The sequence below is a fragment of the Monodelphis domestica genome, chromosome 3 (genome assembly GCF_027887165.1).
Source record: "Monodelphis domestica isolate mMonDom1 chromosome 3, mMonDom1.pri, whole genome shotgun sequence".
NCBI lineage: Eukaryota > Metazoa > Chordata > Mammalia > Didelphimorphia > Didelphidae > Monodelphis > Monodelphis domestica.
The window spans coordinates 340276721-340298941 of NC_077229.1; positions in this window are offsets into that span (position 1 = coordinate 340276721).

The following is a 22221-nucleotide window of genomic DNA, read 5'->3' on the forward strand; positions in this document are numbered from 1 at the left end:
ACACTGGTAAACATATCCAAAGGATGTACATGTAAACTAGTAAACAAGTCCTTATTTTTGGTTCCTTTGGATCAACTTTACTTCAAAAACTATTCTCTCATGCATGGGCATTCCATTCACTTTAGATTATTTAGATTATGAATCTCTATTCTTAAAAACTCATTTCTTCTTTTTTTATTTAGAATATTTTCCCATCGTTAAAATTCATGATTTTTCCCACCCATCTTCCCTATCTCCTTCCAGAGCTGACAAGCAGTTTCACTGGGTTAGACATGTATCATTACTCAAAACCTATTTCCATGTTATTCATATTATTATTGCATATTTGTTAAACATCAAAACCGTAATAATTTCCCCTTGAACTACATGATCAATTGTATGAAAAATTCTTTTCTTCTTAAAGAACCTGAGCAGTCTTGGGAATACAAGTTCAATATACCTCTAATGCATTCGTGAACCCACAGAGGAAATCATCATCTCTACCAATTCTCTAACCTCAAAATGAGGCAGGTTGACTCTTTCCAGCTCTTTTCAGACCAATCCTCCCCTAAACCTGTACTTGTATTGATAACGTTAAGCATACAAAACAAATGGCCATTATTTCATTTTTGTATAAAAGTGGATTTTTAAAAAAATAGCAAGGAATAGAAAGAGATAAAAATTGTTTGGACATTTGAAGAGGCAATTATGCTTCTTTCTTAAATTCCTTTTTTATTACGGAAAGGGAGAACTAAGAGTTAGGAAGTTAATGATAGTGATTCCTCCTTTCCAGCCCCCTTGTTGGAAGATAGAAGAATGAAAAAGGTGGCTAACTAAACATCATTCTCACATCAAGGCAATTCCTTTGCATAGTAAAAAACCTAAGGATGTAACTATAGGAAAGAACAGGAAAGCCAACATCAGCAACTCAGCTAAATACTCAACCGTGGTATGCCACCAAGATGGAAAATAACTTCCATCTCCAAACTCTTGACTAGAATTAGTTACTCCCAGTTTCTTTCAGAAATCTTCACGAACAAGTCTTAGAATGTCCAGTTCCAAAATTTTGTTCATTATTGGATTCTGAAATAGCATCTGCTCAAGTGTCTCTCATGTCTATGGAAACTTGAGGTTTAAATTTTTTAGTACTCAAATTTTGCAAAACACTTTTCAGAAATTATCTCATTTGATCTTCATAACAATCTTGTTTGGGAACTTTTATCCTCCCCACTTAACAAATGAGAAACTGGAGACTCAGAAAGGATATGGGAGTTACCTACAGTCATATAGCTATGAGTTGGTACTGGAACCCAGACCTTCCTGACACAAAGTTCTCAAATGTATCAATAATATAATGCTACCTTTTTCAAGTAAGTCTTTACTTCACTAGACTAAATAGCAAAAAGTTCATATCATCTCATTTTGTTTATTATCAACTTTATCAGTTGATATTGATAACAAATCTAAACTAATGGCTTAATAAACTGCTACCTGCCATATTCCTCCCATCCTAATGATTTTGAATCCTGATCATCATTATTCAAAACCCATACTCTGTCCCCAACTACCTGGCTATCTTATTGCCATCTTCCTCAATACAACCCTTCTAATATTCCATTCTAAAGCTATGTACCACTTTCACTGTGCTCTCTGGAATGCTTGTTTCCCAAGTAACAAACTGGCTTTCACTTGAGATCTATTTCTTTCCTAGGTCTTCAACCTCACATTTTCAGCTGTCTTTTAGATATCTCACACTTGAGGTCTTTTAAACAACTGGAATTTGCTTAAAATTTAACATGGGGTCTTCCCCCATCTCCCCTCTTCATAATTTCCATATTACTGTCAAAAGTTCCAGCAGCTTCCTAACCACATAATTTTGAAACATAGATCTTATCTTTTTTTAAATTTTATTGTCATGCAAAACACACTTCCATATTTGTCACTGTTATAAGAACAAAGTCATACATAAGCAAAAACCCCAACATAAACCATAAATACACTGCTATCCAAGATGAGTCCAACAGTTCTTTCTTTGGAGGTGGATTGCATCCCCTATAATAAGTCTTTCAAGATTATCTAATATCATTGCATTGCTAAGAGTAGCCAAGATTTCACAGATAATCATCATAAAATATTGCTGTTACTGTGCACAATTCTCCCAATTCTGCTTATTTCACTCTGCATCAGTTCTGCCAGATCTTTCCAGACTTTTATGAAATTGTGTTGCTTACCATTTCTTATATCACAACAATATTCCATTATCAACCTATACATTTAACAATAAACATTATTCAGTCATTCCTTAGTTGATGGACATCCCCTCAAGTTTCAATTCTTTGACACTGCAAAAGGAACTGCTATACATGTTTTTGTACAGTAGGTCTTTTCCCTTTTCTTATTATCTATATTCATTAATGAAGTTGGCCTATAATTTTCTTTTTCTTTTTTTTGTTCTCTCTGATTTAATTAACAATACTATATTCATTTCATAAAAATAATTTGGCAGAATTCCTCCTCCACCTATTTTCCCAAATACTTTATGTGGTATTGGGATTAATTATTCTTTAAATGTTTGACAAAATTCATTTGTGAATCCATCTGGTCATGGGGGGTTTTTTCTTAGGAATTTCATTGATGGTTTCTTCAAATTCTTTTTTGGATATGGAATCATTTAAAGATTCTATTACCTCATTTGCTAATCTGGGGATTGTGTAGTAAATATTGATTCATTTCGCTTACATTGACACATTTACTGGCATATAACTGGGTAAAATAGCTCCTAATGATCACTTTAATTTCCTCTCCATTGGTGGTCAGTTCACCATTTTAATTTTTGATACTGATTATTTGATTTTCTTCTTTTCTTTCTTTTTTTTTAAACCCTTACCTTCTGTCTTGGAGTCAATATGGTGTATTGGCTCCAAGGCAGAAGACTGGTAAGGGCTAGGCAATGGGGGTCAAGTGACTTGCCCAGGGTCACACAGCTAGGAAGTGGCTGAGGCCAGATTTTAACCTAGGACCTCCCATCTCTAGGCCTGGCTTTCAATCCACTCAGCTACCCAACTGCCCCATCTTCTTTTCTTTTTTAAATAAAATTAACCAACACTGTCTATTTTGTTTTTTCATAAAACCAACTCCTAGTCTTATTTATTAGTTCAATGTTTCTCTTACCTTCAATTTTATTCATTTTTCCTTTAATTTTTAGGATTTCCAATTTAATCTTTAAATGAAGATTTTTATTTTTTTCTTTTTCTAGTTCTTTTAATTTCATGCCCAATTGATTGATGTGAATTTTCTCTATTTTATTGATATAAGCATTTAGAGATCTAAATTGTCCCCTAAGTACTGCTTTGGCTATATACCATGAATTTTGATATAATGTCTCATCATTTTCATTCTCATTAATAAAATTATTGATTGTTTCTATAATTTGTTCTTTGACCCACCCTTTTTAAAGCATTAGATTATTTAGTCTCTAATTTTCACTTATCTTTCTATGGAGCTTTATTGGTTACAATTTTATTGTGTTATGATCTGAAAATAATTTATTATTTTTGCTCTTCTGTATTTGATTGTGAAATTTTTATGACCTAATACTTGGTAAATTTTTGTGTAGGAACCATGTACTTCTGTAAAGAAGGTATATTACTTTCTATTGCCATTCAGTTGTCTCCAAAAATCTATCAGTTCTAACTTTTCTAAGATTTCATCTACTTCCTTTCCTTCTGTCTTATTTTTTCTTTGATTTTATTTATCTAGATATAAAAGGGGGAAGATGAAGTGCCCCACTAGTATATCTTTACTTTCTATTTCTTCCTGAAGTTCATTTAATTTCTCCTTTAAAAATTTAGAGGCTTCATAATTTGGTGCATATATGTTTACTGTTGATATCACTTCATTTTTTATAGTACCTTTTAGCAAGATGCATAGGTCTTATCTTTAACACTTCATTCTTCTTAATCTCTATATTGAATTACTGTTAAAGTCCTATTCTCCTTTACATTCAGTCTTTCACATATGCCTCTCTCTATGCTCTGGCCTTGCAATCCCACTAGTGCTGACCTTTATAATTTAATCCTTCAGTTACCACAATAGTTTCTTCCTTGTTCTTTTTCTTCTAGGTGTTTTCTCAGTTCAATACACTGAACACAGCTACCAAGGTGATCTTCTTAAAATTCAAGTGGAACAATATTAATCCTTGATCAATAAATTCATTATTACCTGTAGGACCTTTTTTTGGTTTTCAGAATTCTTCATGGCTTTGCCTCTTCCTACTTTTTATGTATGAGATGTGAAAAGGAGATAATGCAGATATTTAAAAAACCACTGTATTATTTAATTTAAGTTGTGTTTTATTTTTAAATCTGTATTATCTCGCTTTCACATCTCACTTCCTCTCACAAGAAATAAAAAAAATTAAACCTCAATTACAAATTAGAATGGCCAGGCAAAACATTCCTACATCCCTACATTGGTTCTCTCTCCTCTCTCTCTCTCTCTCTCTCTCTCTCTCTCTCTCTCTCTCTCTCTCTCTCTCTCTCTCTCTCTCTCTCTCTCTGTCTCTCTCTCTCTCTCTCTCTGCCTAAGGAATCTTTGTTGATCATTGTGTTGTTCTAAATTATTAAGTAATTGAAGTTACGTTTCTTTATAATATTACCATTATTATATAAGTTGTTCTCATTCTTTTAACTTCATTCTACATGTAGTTATAGAATATAACTATAGAACATATATATGTGTGTGTATATGTTCATGTTTTCCCACGTTTCTCTAAAACCATGCCCATCATCAATTCTTATGGTACAATAATATATCGTCCCACACATATATCATAACTTGTTCAAGCATTTCCCAAGTGATTGACATATTCTTGGTTTCTAAATCTTTAATAACACAAAGGGAATGGATTTAAATATTTTATACAAATTTGTCATATTTTCTTTTTTATTTATACTTTTTGTAATATAAACCTAGTAGTGGTGATTCTGGGTTAATAGCTATACATTGCTTAATTGCTTTTGAAGCATGGTTCCAAACTGTTTTTCAGAATGACTGGATCATTTCACAGCTCATCCAACAGTACATTAATGTGCCTATTTTTCCACAGTCCATTCAACATTTTTTATTTTCCTTTATTTTTTTTGCTAATTTTAATAAATGTGAGGTGTTTTAAAATCATGAGCCTTCACCAGGAATATAACAGCAATCTGATCATTTATTTATGATAGCACATTTTGGGAAATAAGACTTTGGGAATTAAGCATTTTAGAAAAATAAAACTTACACACTTGGGGATAGTCTAATGCTGGAGCATTAAAACTGACCAACACTCCTTCCAGTTTAGGGGCCTTTTTTAGTAGAGAAGCACAAAGGGTAAGAGAAAGGGAAAAATACAAAAAGACTGGCTGGAAATTATCTAAGTAGCAACCCCATGCCCCACTCTTCTCCATATCTCCTAAGAATCCAAGTACAAGATCAAGATAATGGCCTAGGCAAAGAGATATTTATGAGGGACATTGTTAAAGGTTAGTACCCAGCAATAGGATTGAGAAAAGGGGCTCTGATAAACTCCTGAACAAGAACTAGGGGAAAGAAAATTTTGTTTATCTGGAACAAATTGCAGCTTCAGCAAACACAGAACTGGATTAAAATAAAATGGTTCTAAGTTCACCAGTCCTTCAAAGTGGGCTGAAAAAAACATCTCACAAAGGATCATTGTTATGTCAAGCAGTTCTCATCTTCCATCAACTGTCTCATTTATTCCTTACTTTAGTCCCTGAGGAGTATGATAACTCAAAAAATAGTTTGGTGAACTTTGGGATTATATACATTTCTACAATTGAAACCTCAATATTTTTTAATTTGTTTCTTTAAATAGTATTGACTTAAAGCATTTTATATAATTATAGACACCATGAATTTCTTCTATTCAAAACTGCCATTTCATCTTCATTAACCATTTCACAATTGGGGAATGACATTCTTATTTATTAAATGTATTCATTAAACTAATCAATTTAATTCATTTATTATTAATAAAACTTTATTCATTAAAGCATTTCTTTATATAGCTTATCTGAGAGTTTTATTAGCAAAATGTATTGCAAAGATTTTTTTATTTAGTTCTAATTTTAACTTCCTTTATTATGTCTTTGGTTTCTATTTGCCTCAATATAGTTGTTGTTTTTTTTTAAAGTCCTATCCATTGACTTTAGTATTGTGAAAAGGAATTCTTTATTCTCTTTATCTATTTTGAGTTAACACTTGTGAAAGGGAACTTCATTCTCTTTGTCCATTTTGAGTTAACAGTTGGTTAACACTAACTTAAGTACTCCTACTGAGGACCTCATCAGGCTGTGAAGTGTGAATCAGACTTTCTTTTAGTACCCCTACTTTGTACCTCACTAGACACTAAGAGTATTTGAAAGTCATTTTCTAAAGCGGGTAACAACTCAGTCAGGAAATTGTAAATCTTTTTGATAAGAGTTTATACCTCCAAAGGATAAGAAGTGGATCCCACAAGACACTGCCCCACTGGGCAGTGCTAGACAGTTTGAAAGCTGTTATCGGCCCCTGTAAAGAAGAGAAGGGACAAGAAGTCACTATAAAAGCCTTGAATTTCTGGGACTAGAGGTCAGCTTCAGGAGTTGTCCTCAACAGGTCATCGTCTTCAGCTCGAACTGCCTTTTGGAGGGAAGTTGTATGAGGGAATAGCTGGTTTTCCTTTCCTGACTTCTGGGGAGAGATTAATTTCAGTCAAGGGTTAACAAGTTGTCCTGGGCTGAGTCTAGCAAAAGAGTAATATTTAGTGTAATAGCCTAAATATCTTCTGTACCCTCTTTTTGTATTTCTCAACTTTTATTCTCCATTTATTTTGTAAATAAAAACTATTAAAAGTCATTTTGACTTGAGCTATAATATTTTAAACCTGCAACCACCATATTATTTATAATTTTCATATATTTTAGTCAAATCCTTAATTTTAATTCCTTACAGTATTCATAATTTGCTTTAGCTTACACATTAGTAAAATGAGCACTTTTGACAGTTTTTTTCTCAGTCTTAATTATTGGTCCTTGCTTTCATTATCTGTCTGTGTCTTTTGAGCATTCACTAGTTATTTCCTTCTATATCTAACTTAGTGTCTTTTAAGATCATCTGTTTCCTTTTCCCAATGATTTGTGTAATATGAATCCAGTTCTTGGGTGTATTCTATCTCTTTTGGGTCAACTGATGCCATAGAATTTTAGTTCATAAACTTTGATCTCTTGAAATCTATTCTTGGAACATTTATGGAGAAGACATCCTATACCTGATTTTTTTCTGGTTAACATAAACTATATTGTATTATGTAGTAGGTAAAGTTTTACAAAGATTTCATCAGTTCTACTTCTTATTTTTTATACATGATAGTATTTATCTTTAGCACTTTTCCTACTACTTAAAAAATTATACTGACAATTTTCTAATTAATAGAAAAAGGGTCCTAGGTTGAAATCTGGTCTGAGATAACTTCATATCTGTGTGGCCCTGTACAAGTCATCTAACCAAAATTGCCTAGCCCTTACCACTATTCTGCCTCAGAACCAATAATTAGTATTAATTCTAAAATGGAAAGTAAGAATGTATATTAAAAAAAGAAAGAAAATGGAAAATGATGTAAACCAGGCCTTGATTTATGATTTGTTGGTTATATATATTTAGAATAATGAATAAAATGTTAACTTAAATGTGTGTCATATGTGCTTTTTTTAATCCAATGAGACAATTTTTAAACATTTACCAATACCATACTAATACCAATACAATATGGTGGCTATAAAAGGTGAGGCAAGAGTCCATTTTAGGAATGAGAGACAGTAAGAGTAAAGGCTAACAGATAGGAGAGGAGATTTATGTGTAAGGAACAAGAAGAAAGACAGATTGACTTGATTATAGAGTAGAGAAAAAGAAGGCTGTTTAAATAGAGTTTCTTTCCTTCATAATGCATTCTTAATTACTTGGGAGGACTCCCTGATTGGAAAACTGGGAAAAGATATACTGAGTACTTAAGGTGACAAAAGTAAAAGATACACATAATTTAAATGTGTGTATGTATATACATGTGATTTTTATGTATATATTTCTTTTTACATGCTTGCAAACTCATATAAAAACATGGCATAGTGAATATTATGCTGTGTTCAGAACCAGAAAAAGCCTAGTTTCTAGTCCTCATTACACATACTGACTTTGGGAGCCTGAGCAAGAAAACCTAATTTCTCTTTGCCCAAGTTAGCAAGGTTACCCCATGAGAAAATCATGCTGTGCCTGGAGTCTGGAAGACAAAAATTAAAAACTGACCACTGGGGTATTTACTATTTATTTGTTCCTGGGCAAGTCATTTAACCCCAGTTTGTATCAGTTTCCTAATCTATAAAATGCAGATAATAGTACCACCTATCTCCAAAAGTTGTTGGAGGATCAAATGAGATAACTATAAAGTTCTCAGTACACTGCCTTTAAGTGCTATATTGTTAGCTATAAATATTATATAAGACTATCTATTCCAGTATAGGTTTCAGTCAGGTCAATATGTATTGTTAGAGGGAGTTTTCTCACAGGGAGCTCTTTAAACAAATAAAATAGTAGTTCCAATAGATGTATCTACATACATATATACAAATAGATCATATCTTTATATGTGTATACATTCATATATATGTATATATATATATACAATCCCAACATTTATATCTATATATACATATGTCAGTATGTATGTATGTGTGTATGTTTAGATATAATATAGTATTATCTTTTATACTTATACCCCCAGGTCCTGAAAACCCACATATTTACACGTCCTATATTTATTTTCTTTATAAATCTTTGAACAAATAAAAACTACCAAAACCATATGGTCAAGCCAGCTGTTGACATCTCCTTCCTATCTGTGTAATTCATTGTTTTAAACAGGCTCACTTCAGGGTTAGAAGAATTAAACTGAGTAGGAGCAATATAATTCCCATTAGGTATTTTAGCAGAGTAAATGTTGGATGGGCCAAGAATGAGAAGAAACCAGTTCGTCATAGCTTTTAATTACCTCGTACAGAGCATACTGAGGCTTTCTCAGCACTGAGCTGAAAAGACATCAGCAGATTATGAAGTCGGAGCAATTAGTTTGAACAAAACTTTGTAACTAATATTAAGCAGTGATAGAACTTCGCTTTTCATAATTATTGTAAGCACTTAAAAAAGAATGTTGTAAACAGTATCTCCAGATTGATGTTAAAGATAATTTATTGCTTACTTTTGGCACCTCAGAAAAATGGTTTAGATAATAAGAAGGGAGATATATAAATATATATATGTGTGTGTGTGTGTATACTCATACATACATATAGATATATGCATACTTAGAGAGAGAGAGAGAGAGAGAGAGAGAGAGAGAGAGAGAGAGAGAGAGAGAGAAGCAACTCCAAGAAGATGCAAAGGTTTATGTTGGAGAAAGAGCTAAGAAAATTAATCTACTAAATTACTATTTTCTGGACCAGATTGATTTTAAAAGCTAATACTTCTAAAGAACTAAAATAGCAAAGAATCTGAAATTGAGGGCATATCCATCAATTGGGGAAATACTGAACAAATTGTGGTATATGTTGTGATGGAGTACTAATGTACTAAAAGAAATGATAAGCAAGATGAATTCAGAAAAAGCTGGAAAGATCTACATTAACTGATGCATAGGAAAATAAGAAGAATTGGGAGAATATTGTACACAGTAACAGCAATATTGTGTGATGATCTTGGATGCTGGTAAAAACTTGGCTAGTCTCAGCAATGCAATGATCTGGGACAATTCTGAAGAATTTATGATGAGGAAGGCTATCCACTTCAAAAGAAACACCTATGGGAGTCAGATGTAGATGGCAGCATACTATCTTTTGCATAAACTTATTTATGGTTTTATTTGGGGGGTTTGATTTTGTAGGAGTGTGCTTTTACAAAAATGACCAATATGGAAGTTTGTTTTGCATGATAATACATGTATGTCCTTGATAAAATTGCTTACCATCTCTGAGTGGGAGTAGAGAAAGGAGGAAGAGAGACAGTTTGGATCTTATAATTTTGAAAAACATGTTGAAAATAATTACTACATGTAATTGGAAAAATAAAATATCTTTGAATTTAAAAAAAAACTAAAAAAAAGCAAAAGTAAATTATTACCAGAATAATTTCTTCTTTGTTCTAGTTGTTGCCATATATAATGTTAAATTTTGAATATAATTTCAATAGACTTAAAATTAAAAATATTTCAGACACTAATATAGTTGTGTTTCCATTCTTGCCACTATGTATTATTGTGTAGATGAATGAGTTATATATTCAAGTTGAGGATGAATGTAGGTTGAAATCCAGTTTTTGACAACTCTGGTTTGTTATCCATGAGCAAGTCACTTTTTCTCTGCGACATTCAGTTTCCACAAAATATAATGGAATAATCATACCTATGATACCTACTTCAAGGTTATTAAAAGAATTAAATAAGATGAAATATATAAATAACTTTATAAATTATAGAACAATTAATAAAAAGACAGTTTTTTAAGGTTATGTATTTAAACTAGAAGGTGTTTTACAAGGCAGTCTATAGGTACATCACCTTAGATGATTTTTTTCTGTGCTTAACTATATGAGTAAATAGAGTGAAGAGTTTTCTTTACCAAACTTCTAGTGAGAGCATAAATAATAATAATACTGGTTAGCATTTATATAGAACTTTATCGTTTTCAAAGCACTTTACAAAAGTCATCTTATTAAATCCTAACAACTACCCTAGGTATAGGTATTACTGTTGTCCTCATTTTACATGTTTGGAAACTGAGGCAGATAGAGGTTAAATGACTTACCCAAGGTAGCAAGAATCTGAAGCTGAATTTGAACTCCAGTCTTTCTGATTTTATGACCAATGTTCTATCTATTGCACCACCTAACTGAGGATGCAAGACAACCTAATTTCCTATAGGTATATGCTGAGTTTCAAAGAAAGATGTAGGTTAAAATCTTAATTAATTATAAAATGAAAAAGGAAGCTTATATAAAGTAGCTTGCCATCCTTAAAGCCCCACAAAAATGTCTTTTCATCGTGATCCCAAATAGATTGAGGTAATATATTAATCTTTGCTATTTAATGTTTTTAAACAAAAATTGGAAAGATTTGAAGGAGAAAATATTATCTATATCTTCTTGACAGATATATGGATGTTCAACGTATAGACTTTAAATTATGTTAGAACTCAAGCTTAAACGAATCTGAAATGACACTTTACCTTCACTTTATAGTCATGAGTGATAGTGCAATACAACTTTTTTCCATTACCTTGTCACTAAAATTAATGAGTTCATCCCAATATCAATAAATGGAATTGTATGGCCTCATGATGAAGAATTGGGGTATTGTAATGAATCTTAACTGTATCATATTTTCTTTGATTAAAGATGTTAAGAATGTAATTATTTTAATTTTATTTCATAGTCCTTTGGATCTTTATCTAAATGATGGAAAATGAGATCCCTGTTTGCACTTAAATAAGTTAAGTATTGAATCATTTCTATAAGCTTATTGCTCAACTGTTGGATCAGCTTAAGCTCTTAATGCCTTGTATACTTAATATAGGTGATTATAAGAGGAATTAATCAGATTGACTTGTGGAAGCCCCAGGCATACAAGTAACTAATCTTTAAGTAATAACATGTACCAACTATAATAAAATAGGGAATATGTTTCAGAAAAGGTCTAGGTTTTTATGAGATATACTACATATTAAAGAAGTAAATGGGAAATGTTTTTTTTTAATCAAATAAGAATAAAATCAATGCTTTCTGAAAAGGAACAGAATAATAGGTTTGTTCATTTTTAAAGTAGACAAAAGTTTTACCTAGGATCTACAAATCAAACCCTACAAAATAGTTCTAACTTATTTAAAAGTTTGCCAATTGCCTAATCAAGAGAACTCAATTTCTCCAAGTTTCAGGTCTTCACTTCTATACCTCATTAAAAGTAAAGTTTTTCTCACTAGGAATGGCCTCAAAAGTCTAGATAAAAGAAACCATGACACACCTCATGAAAGATATGAAGCTTAACAAAAGTTTCTACATATATTGGAGCCGATTCAAAAGCTTTTCATTAAAAACTGCTAAGAAAAACCCAAACTTTTAAATTCCATATTGAAAGAGCTGGTTTTCCCTCATTGTATTACAACTGCAAATTCTGTAATAGACAGGATTGTATGATTTCTTTACTCCCTCTTCTGACTGAGCGTGGCTTAGACACATAGTGATTCAATTAAATTTTGTGAACCTCAAATGTGCAACTGAATTTGTTCTGACATATTCAAGATTGACTAAGTAAAGGAAAAGGAGCCCATTTTTCTTCTGAGCAGTCATCACCAACTTGATAATTATTCAATAGTATCAAATTGCATATTTTATTTCTAAAACCTATCCATCCATACATGCATTTTTCTATCTCTGTCAATCTATTGTCTTTGTAGCTACCTGTTGTTCAGTCATTAAGTCATGTCTAACTCTTCATGATCTGCATAATATTGTCTATGGGGTTTCTTGACAAGAATACTGGATTGGTCTGCCATTTCCTTCTCCAGAGGCAAACAGAGATTAAGTGGCTTGCCCAGGATTACTTATCTAGTAAGTATGTAAGGTCAGATTTGAACTCCTGTCTTCCTAACTCTATTTATTGAACCATTTGGATCCCTCTATCTACCTACCAATCTGCAAATCTTTAATCTGGCACTTAAAAGAATATAGTCATTTTTCAGTTATATCATTGGCATCATGAATAACAGTCACCATTAACAAACTTTTCCTGAATAGATTCTATGTGAAGAATATTTTTTTTATTGAACATATTCCTTGTCCAAACAGGAAGATGGAAAAAATGTTTTTCTTTGGATGATATAGCATCTTTTAACTTCCTCAAGAAATATTTAAATATTGAACAATTTAGTTCAAACTAGAACATAGAATCAAATGGTGCCTAGCACATAGTAGATTCTTAATAACTACTAGATGACTTACTCATGTCTATACTACCTATCTTCATCTGCATGTGAAAGTTATAAGGGGAAAACAACACAGAAGGGTTGAGTGGAGAGTATTGAAGAAGAGAAAATTATATCTTCACACTTGCTCTTCTGATTAATATATCCCCCCTGTGTCTATACAAATTACCTTCAATGGTCAAAAATAGATTTATCTGTAAATTCAAATGAAAATGAACAACTCATTAATATGACTAAGGCTGCCTAAATGATATGCTCATATGTGTTTTTATAGTTAAAAACTGATGTAATCAGTGATTTAGTGTCCATAAAGATAGGCGGAATTTTTCATTTTAGGCATAACTGTTCCACTCAGAATTGAACATGAGGAGGAGATCAAGCTGGATCACATTCAAGAAATTGCCCATAGCATATTCAATGGGCATAAGCTGCTCACTGAAGCACAAAACCATCTTAATAATACCAGTATGTTCTCAGTGATGCTATAAGGCCATAAGGCTGGAAACACCACATTTATAGAAAAAAAATGAAAATTGTAGGTGATCCAAGGACAGTGGAAAAGACCCAGGATCATTATGAGCACAGTGCAATATCTTACGATTATGATTTAAGTATAAGACATTCCAAGTAAGCTGTTATTAAGAGGTACTACTGGATGGGAGGCTGGCAAATGTCCAACTTTCCAAAATGGCAGAGAGGAAACTTCAAATGGATGCCCTAGAATTTTGATTTTTATTCTCTGAAAAAAAAATGTAGGTTGTACTTTTAAAAGATGGCTTATGATGATTTGAAAGAAGAGATGTCATCACTAACAGTCACTAATAGTTCATTGAGAATGAGTCATCTCATTTCTGATTTTTAAAAGATAACTGTCTGCTTAGAAGACAGAATAATTTATATATACTGATTTCAGTACAGTATCTGACAGTCACATATGATGATACTATTGTGAACAAGGTAAATAGATGTGGAACTTATTGATTAATTGAACAAAAATTATAATGATTTGTGAACTTATGTGAATCTTGAGAGAGGTCCCAGGGGAAAGCCTCAGGAATCTATCATTGAGAGATGGATAGGTGGCTCAGTTAACAGAGAGCCAGGACTAGATATGGGAGTCCTGTGTTCAAATCTAATCTCAGATCTAGCTTTGGGAATCTGGGCAAGCTACTTAACCCCATTGCCCATAGCATATTCTAGCCTAGGCTAGGCTAAGCCTAGCCCTTACTGCCCTTCTGCCTTGTAACCAATACACATCACTATAATGTAAAGGTTTAAGGAAAAAGAATCTATCATTGCCTCCAATTTTCCCAGGGTTTGCATCAATGCCTTTAAAAAAATATAGATGGGGAGCAGCAAGGTGGGTCAGTGGATATAGAGAGCCAGGCCTTGAGACAGGAAGGCCTGGGTTCAAATCTGGTATCAAAGAGTTTTTAGCTGTGTGACTTTTGGCAACTCACTTAACCCTATTTATCTATTTCTTATGACGTTTCTGCCTTGGAAGCAATAATTAATATTGATTCTAATGCGGGAAGTAATGTTTTTTTTAAAAACAAAAAAATGCAGACCAAATTATTGTTAATGGATACCTAGGAGCCAATACATGACTAATATGTTTCCAGAGCTTAAAATATCTTAGAATGATGAGCCATCTCTTTTAAGATACAACTTAATATGTATAAATGTAGTCTTATATTTGTGTTCAATACCTGGAGTACTCTCCCTCTTCCACTCTAAGTATCACTTCCCTGACTTCCTTTCAGTCTCAAACAAAATTTCACATTAAACAAGAAGATTTACCCAATCCCTCTTAATACTGTTGCCTTCTCTCTGTTACTTTCTATTTATACTGGATAGATCTTCACATAATAATAGCTATGTTTTCATAATTTATTCTCTTTTATATTATATATTACATAGATTTTTATATATTTACATATGCATGAACTATACTAAGCAAGTTACAAGGTGAGAATAAAGATAATTAATAGATAGTCTGATTACTTCTTTGACACCCCGATGAATCATGGCGGGGGAGGGGGAAGAAAAAGACAATAGAATTTCAGAAAAACTAATTTACTGGAATCATATAAGACAAGAAGGATATAATATGCACCATCGAAGGAACTACCTATCATGAAAAGATCATAGATTCATGCAAAAACTGAAGTACACTTTGATAGAATCCATTAGCTTCACATTTCCCCCTGAATTAATAATGAAATATTCAGCAAAATCTGAGTTTGTTCACCCACTTCTCTGACTGAATCTTTCTGCTTGATATTGCATCTCCAATTCTATCCAATAGATTTGCTATTATTAGTTATAGGCATTGCAAAAAGCAAAAAAAAAAATCTATTCTCCACTGGGAAAACCCTTCTTAGATGGAATTGATAACTATGTTAAGTCTGCCACTGGGAGTTGATGGTTCTACGGATAAAGTGCTAACTAACTACACAGTCAAAAAGTTCTGAGGTTAAATCTGCCTTAGGTAGTATCACTGTGTATCACTGAGTAAGTCACTTAGTCTCTTTTAGCCTCAGTTTATTTCATCTATAAAAATAAAAGCACCAAGTTAACAAACTTGTGAAGATCAAATGAGAGAATATTATATAAAGTGCTTTAAAACTTAAGGTTCTATATAAATGATTATTTTATCCCAAATATAAATATTTTTCTAATAGTATGTAAACAGAATTTTTAACATTTATTTTTAAAAATTGAGTTTCAATTTCTCCTTCCCTCCTTCCATTTACTCCTCCCACAGACAACAAGCAATTTGATATATATTATACATGTGAAGTCCTTCTAAAGATATTTCTATATTAATTCTGTAGTAAGAAACACACACAAACAGACCAAGAGAGAAAAACCAAGAATAATAAACTAAAAGAAATGCCTTAATATGTATTCAGAGTCCATCAATTCTTTCTCTGGGGATGAATAATTTTTTAATCATTAATTCTTTGGAATTACCTTGATTATTATGTTTCTGAAAACAGCTGTCATTCACAGTTGATCATCATATAATCTCTTACCATATACAGAATTTTTCTGGTTCTGCTCACTTCACCTTGCATCAGTTCATAGAAGTGTTTTTAGGTTTTTCTTAAAGCAACCTGCTGATCATTTCTTATATTATAATAATATTCCATCACAATCACTTACCATAACTTATTCATCCATTCCCCAATTTCTCATTTTTTATACCATGGAAAGAAGTGATACTAATATTTTGGTAAATATAATTCCTCTTTGTCCTTTCCTATGAAAGACACTTTGGGATAGTAACCTGGTAATGCTATTGCTGGATGAAAGGTTATCCTTTTATACTCTTTTATACCTCTTATGGCATAGTCCAAATTGCTCTCTGGAATGATTGGATTTCACTACTTCCTCAACCAAACATTCTTTATTGTTCTAATTTTCTCATATCTCTTCCAACACTTGACATTTTCCTTTTTTTTGGTCATAATAGCCAATCTGATAAAGGTAATATGGTACCACAGTATTGTTTGCATTTTTTCTAATCAATGATAATTTAGAGATTTTTTTTCATATCACTATAGATAGCTTTGACAATTGATCTAAAACCTTCCCATTATAGCCTTTGACATTTATCATTTGTAGAATGATTTGTATTATTACATATTTGATTCATTTATATATCTGAGAAATGACCCCTTTATAAGAGTAACTTATTATAATTTTTCAACTATTATTACTGTATATTTCCCTTCATTATATTTTTTCTCTGTTTAATCTTCTGTCCCTTTCCTTTTACCCTATCTTTCCTCAAAAGTATTTTGCTTCTGACCACTTCCTACCACAATTCACCTTCCCTTCCCTCATTCTCTCCCTTTTCTTATTCCTTTTGACCAATCTGGAGAACAATTTAGATTATGGGCTATACAACAGTGCATACCCTTTGATCCATCAAAATGGCATCGTAGAAGCTTCTGAATCCTTTGTTAGTCTGACTATAGTTCCATGATATTAGTTGTTTCTTTCTTATTGCTAAAATATTTTCTCCTTGACTTAGGACCTCTAGAATTTGCCTATGACATTCATAGGAGTTTTCAATGAGATGTCTTCCTATTTTACTTTCTGGTTGTAGAATATCAAAGCAGTTTTTATGATTCCTTGAAGATGATATCTAGGCTATTTTTTTATCATGGCTTTCAGGTAGTCCAATAAATCTTAAATTATCTTTCCTTGATTTATTTTCCAGGTAGGTATTTTTCCCAATGAGATATTTTAGTTTTTTCTACTATTTTCGTTATTTTGATATGTTTTATTTTTTTCTCAATATCTAAGAGTGTCTTTAATATCTACTTGACTAATACTAATTTTTAATCAACTATTTTCTTCAGTGAACTTTAGTACCTCCTTTTCCATTGGTTCAATTCTGTTTTTTAAAATGTTCTCTTCAAGTAGGTTTTTGTTCCTCTTTAACTATTTGGTCTATTCGCTTTTCTTATAAGTTGTTATTTTCAGCATATTTTGTACCTCCTTCCCAAGCTGTTGACTTTTTCTTTCTTTTCTTCCATCACTCTAATTTTTTCATCCTTTATATTTTTAATTTTTCCTCATTGCATGTTCATAAAAATTTCAATAACCATTTTTTAATATTTTCAATACACATTCTCTCCCTTCTATGTGCCCACCTCCCCAAGATGGCAAGTAATTTGATATAAATTGTACATGTATAAATTGCACTATATTTCATTCCATATTAATAATGTTGTGAAAGAAGAGACATATATTGCTTATATTAGAGAAAAATTCATAAAGGAAATAATGTAAAAATTGTATGCTTCAATCTGTATCTTATTTCTTTTCCTAACTCTCCCACTTATCTGATTTTTAAAATACTTTATGAACTATTTCAAAAATTATTTTTAGGTGTAAAACAAATTCACATTTTTCTTTAAGGTTTTGCATATTAATGTTTGACATTATTGTCTTCTGGGCTTTTATTTCATATGTTGAAGTTCTGTTTTGGTTTGGTTTTTGCTCATTTTTGCAGTTTATTCATTTTATTTTCTATGTTAAACTTTATGTTCAAGTTGGATTCTGTTTCCATGGTAGAGGAAACAATATTCCAAGTTTCAGCTTTTTTGTGTGACTGTTTTTCAAAGCTTGTTCTAGAAGTCTATAAGTTTTCAGTTCTTCCAAGGTATTTAGATATAAGGAGAAGTGCAATTATTACTCTCCTGGCCAGTGCTCTGGTCTATGAAGAATCACAAGCATTCTTTTCCACCCTGGAACCATGGCCAGGGTACCTATAATCCTATGGCACCATAAGCCAGTGTGCTATTGTTTTACCTAACTCTGAGACTGCAACCTGGCAATTCAATGGAGTCATTCCCCCAATGCCAGCAAAATGTCCCTTGTAATCTCCTACTGACCAGTTTACCTACTGCCTATCCATTTATGAGCTGAGATCTCCCAAAACCTCTATGGTAATTCAGTATTGCTCAAGACCTACTACTGATTTGCTGGGATGTAACCCACACTAGAATGATTGTTCTCATTGTCCCACTGAGGCAGAGCTTTCCTTTTTACCTTGCAAGTAGTCTTGGGTAGAGAAACATTTTTTTCTTTTACTTCGTCTTATGGATTCTTCCAGTTCAAATTTTGTTTTGAGACATTATTTAAAAGTCTTTTGGAGTGCAATTTAGTGAGATAATAAGGGGAAAAAAAGACTAGTGCAAGTATATTCATAGCCATGCTGTTTGTGGTGGCAAAAAATTGGAAAATGAGGGGCTGCTCTTCAATTGTGGAATGGCTGAACAAATTGTGGTACATATTGGTGATGGAATACTATTGTGCTCAAAGGAATAATGAACTGGAGAAATTCCATGTGAACTGGAATGACCTCCAGGAAGTGATGCAGAGTGAAAAGAGCAGAACCAGGAGAACATTGTACACAGAGACTGATACACTGTGGTACAATCAAATGAAATGGACTTCTCTACTAGTAGCAATTCAATGATCCAGAACTATATGGAGGGTGTTAGGGGTAAAATGTATGGTTTTATGTTTTATGTTATGAGTATGTTTTTATTTGGTCACCAGGGATTTTAAATTCTAAATCCCAATGAAATACTCAAGTCAGAAATGGAATTTTATGGTGGTTTATTTACAATAGAGTGAAGATATTAAGGAAGAAAGAAAGAGAGGAAAAAGAGAGAATCAGGACTTCAGAGGCCCCAGCCAAGGAAGGGGGGGGGGGAACAGAGGATTAAATGTAGCATGGCTTCCAGCTATGAGACCTCCTCCAAGATGAGGGGCCTCCTCAGAAGCTGGTGCCTCCAGAAAGCCAAGGGAAAGGGAGTAAGCCTTGCACTCACTACATGACAGTCTAAGCCTAAGATAGGAAACCTGAGATCTCATGCTCAAGTTCCTCCACAGTCAAGTTCCACTGCCTAGTCCTTCTCACAGGAAGTGAGGTGGAAATATAAAGGCAATTCTTTATGTCACTTCCTGTGACTCACATGTACCAATGGTGGCTTAAACTTGGCTTTGGATGGTCCAGGGGGTCAGTCAGTTGTTTCTGATTTGTCACATGCTAGCACACATGGGTCATAAACCTTCCTCTCCCACACTTAATCCTTAAGTGGAGTGTATACATTCCTGGTGGCTAAAATTCTAAAGACTAAGCAGGATGGAGAAAATATAAAATTCACAAGGGACATATGAGAAAGAATGCTATCCACATGCAGAGGAAGAACTGTGGGAAAAGAAACACTGAAGAAAAACAACTGCTTGATCACAGTGGTTGATGGGGCTATGACTGGGAAAGTAGACTCTAAATGATCACCCAAGAGAAAATATTAATATGATCAATGACATATTTTAAACCCAGTGGAATTGTGTATCAGATATGGGAAGGGGTTGGGGGGAGGGGAGGGAAAGAATATGAGTATTATAACCATGGAAAAATATTCTAAATCATCTAATTAAATAAAACTTTAAAAGATTTTAAAAAATAAAATGGAAAATGGAGTGCAATTTAGGAGAGGTCAGGCAAGACCCTGCCTTACTATCTTACTACACTATCTTCATTCTCCCCAGCTCCTTGGCACCATATTGGTATTACTACATTTAAATATAGTAAGTATACTTACTTTCACAATATAGTCTCAATCTACATTTCCATTCTTATTATACATTGCTCCCTCATCAGGGCAAACTGACTTTTTTGTTTTTCAATATGGTAGTTCAACTTCTAACTCTGTGTTTTTCTCCCATGCCTGTGATGCCCTCTATCTTCACCTTAACCTTTTGCAATCCCTTTTTACCTTCAAGACTGAGTTCAAACATTATTTTCTACAGAGAAACTTTTTTGATTCTCCAGCTCTGAATGTCCTAACTATCTACATTTCATTATATTTGCATTGTGTATATTCTGTGTAGTTATTTATGTACATGTGCATGTCTTTCCTGGTAGAATGTAATATTCTAAAGGGAAAGCATTATTTCATTTTTGCCAATATATACCAAGCATTCAGCAAAGTTTCATGAATACATCAGATGCTTGATAAGGTAGTAAGCACAATGGATATATTGCTGAACCTGAAATGGGAAAGGCCCAGGTTCTAATTCTGCCTCAGACACTTCTTAGTTGTGTGATATTGAGCAAGCCACTTAATTTGTTTGTCTTATTCTCTTCATCTAATAAAATGTGGATAATAAGAGTATTTTCCTCTGAGTTGTTTTGTAAAATTTAAAGGGTTAAACAAATGGTAGTTATTAATCCTGACAAATGCTTACTGATTGATTACTTAAACATAAGCGTTTCTAGGTTACTCTCCTGGATTCCATCTATTCAAGATAAGACTAAAGACTATACTTTGGGTTTATAAAAGGATCTGAAGAACAAGAGTTTTTATTTGTTGGTCAAAATGTGTGTTTTTCTCTTTTTTTTTTTAATTGTGTCCCCTCTCCCAAAATGCTTTGTTTTATTTGTTCTGTTTGGTCACAGGATGAGTTATTCATTGCTCCTAAATATAGTTATATTAACAGATACATATTGTTCCTTTTGCTTATTTTCAAATTCTCTCATTTCCTTTAAAACTATGGCCATATTTCTTTGAAAGTAAACAAAAACAAAACAACACAACTACTCTACCAAATTCTAAGAAAGAATTCAGGATTTGTCTCCCATTACAGATCTAATATTTGATTTTTACTCTTTTCTTCATTAAAACACCCTTTCTTCTTTTACTAAATCAGTTGGCATTCTGCCTTTATGCTACAGCTTTGTAGCTAGCTTGGAAAACCTACTACATTTACATCTGCCATTACACATCAATCTTTTAAATAGATGTCTTTCATCTTAGCAGCCAAAAGCATTAGTTCAATATACTTTTAAGAAGGTTGATCTGATAAAACCATGAAGTGCAGTAGAATCTCCTTAAATTTTCTTCATGTCTCAAAGAGCAAAAGGGTAACTGTAGGCTGAAATGGAAAAAGAGGATTGGCTTAAGATTGGTTGATTGTCATGGTGTCATTCAATGCCATTCTTTTTCAGGGAACATTTTGCTCTTTGTGTTCTTTTTTGGATATTTATAGCCTGTGGACATGATAGAAACTCTGGTCAATTAGAAAAATAGCTTTTTTTTATAAGAATGGCTTCTTCTGGATTTTTGAACTGTCCTTTTAATAAATTGCTTAAATGAAATACATCATGAATTGCAACTCTGATCTTAAAACTTCGTATCACCTCTAGCTATACCTCCTTTATGTCCAATTTTTCTCCTGGGTAGATCTCTACAGGCAAATTGAAGTAGAAGTTGGAGGCAATTACTGTGATCAGTCACATCAAGAAAAACATTTTTTTCTCATCATTTTTTCAGATTATAAGTTTCTAGGAAATGAACTATTCTCATTAAATGATGCCTTATTGCTACAGAAAGAAACAAAATTGGTCCAAATAAAGGCCATAGATTTCCTCCAAATTTGTATTATGTAAGACCCTTGTGGACTTGTTGAAACAGTGTTAGTTTTCACTCTACAATTGACTACCCTTCCAAATTTGAATATATATATGTATATATATATATGCATACATATATGGAGATCTCCTTTGAAATGTGACACTTACTTTAAACTGAACAAAAATTATAAAGATACACACCTATATAACACATGCATATTTGCCAACAAAATG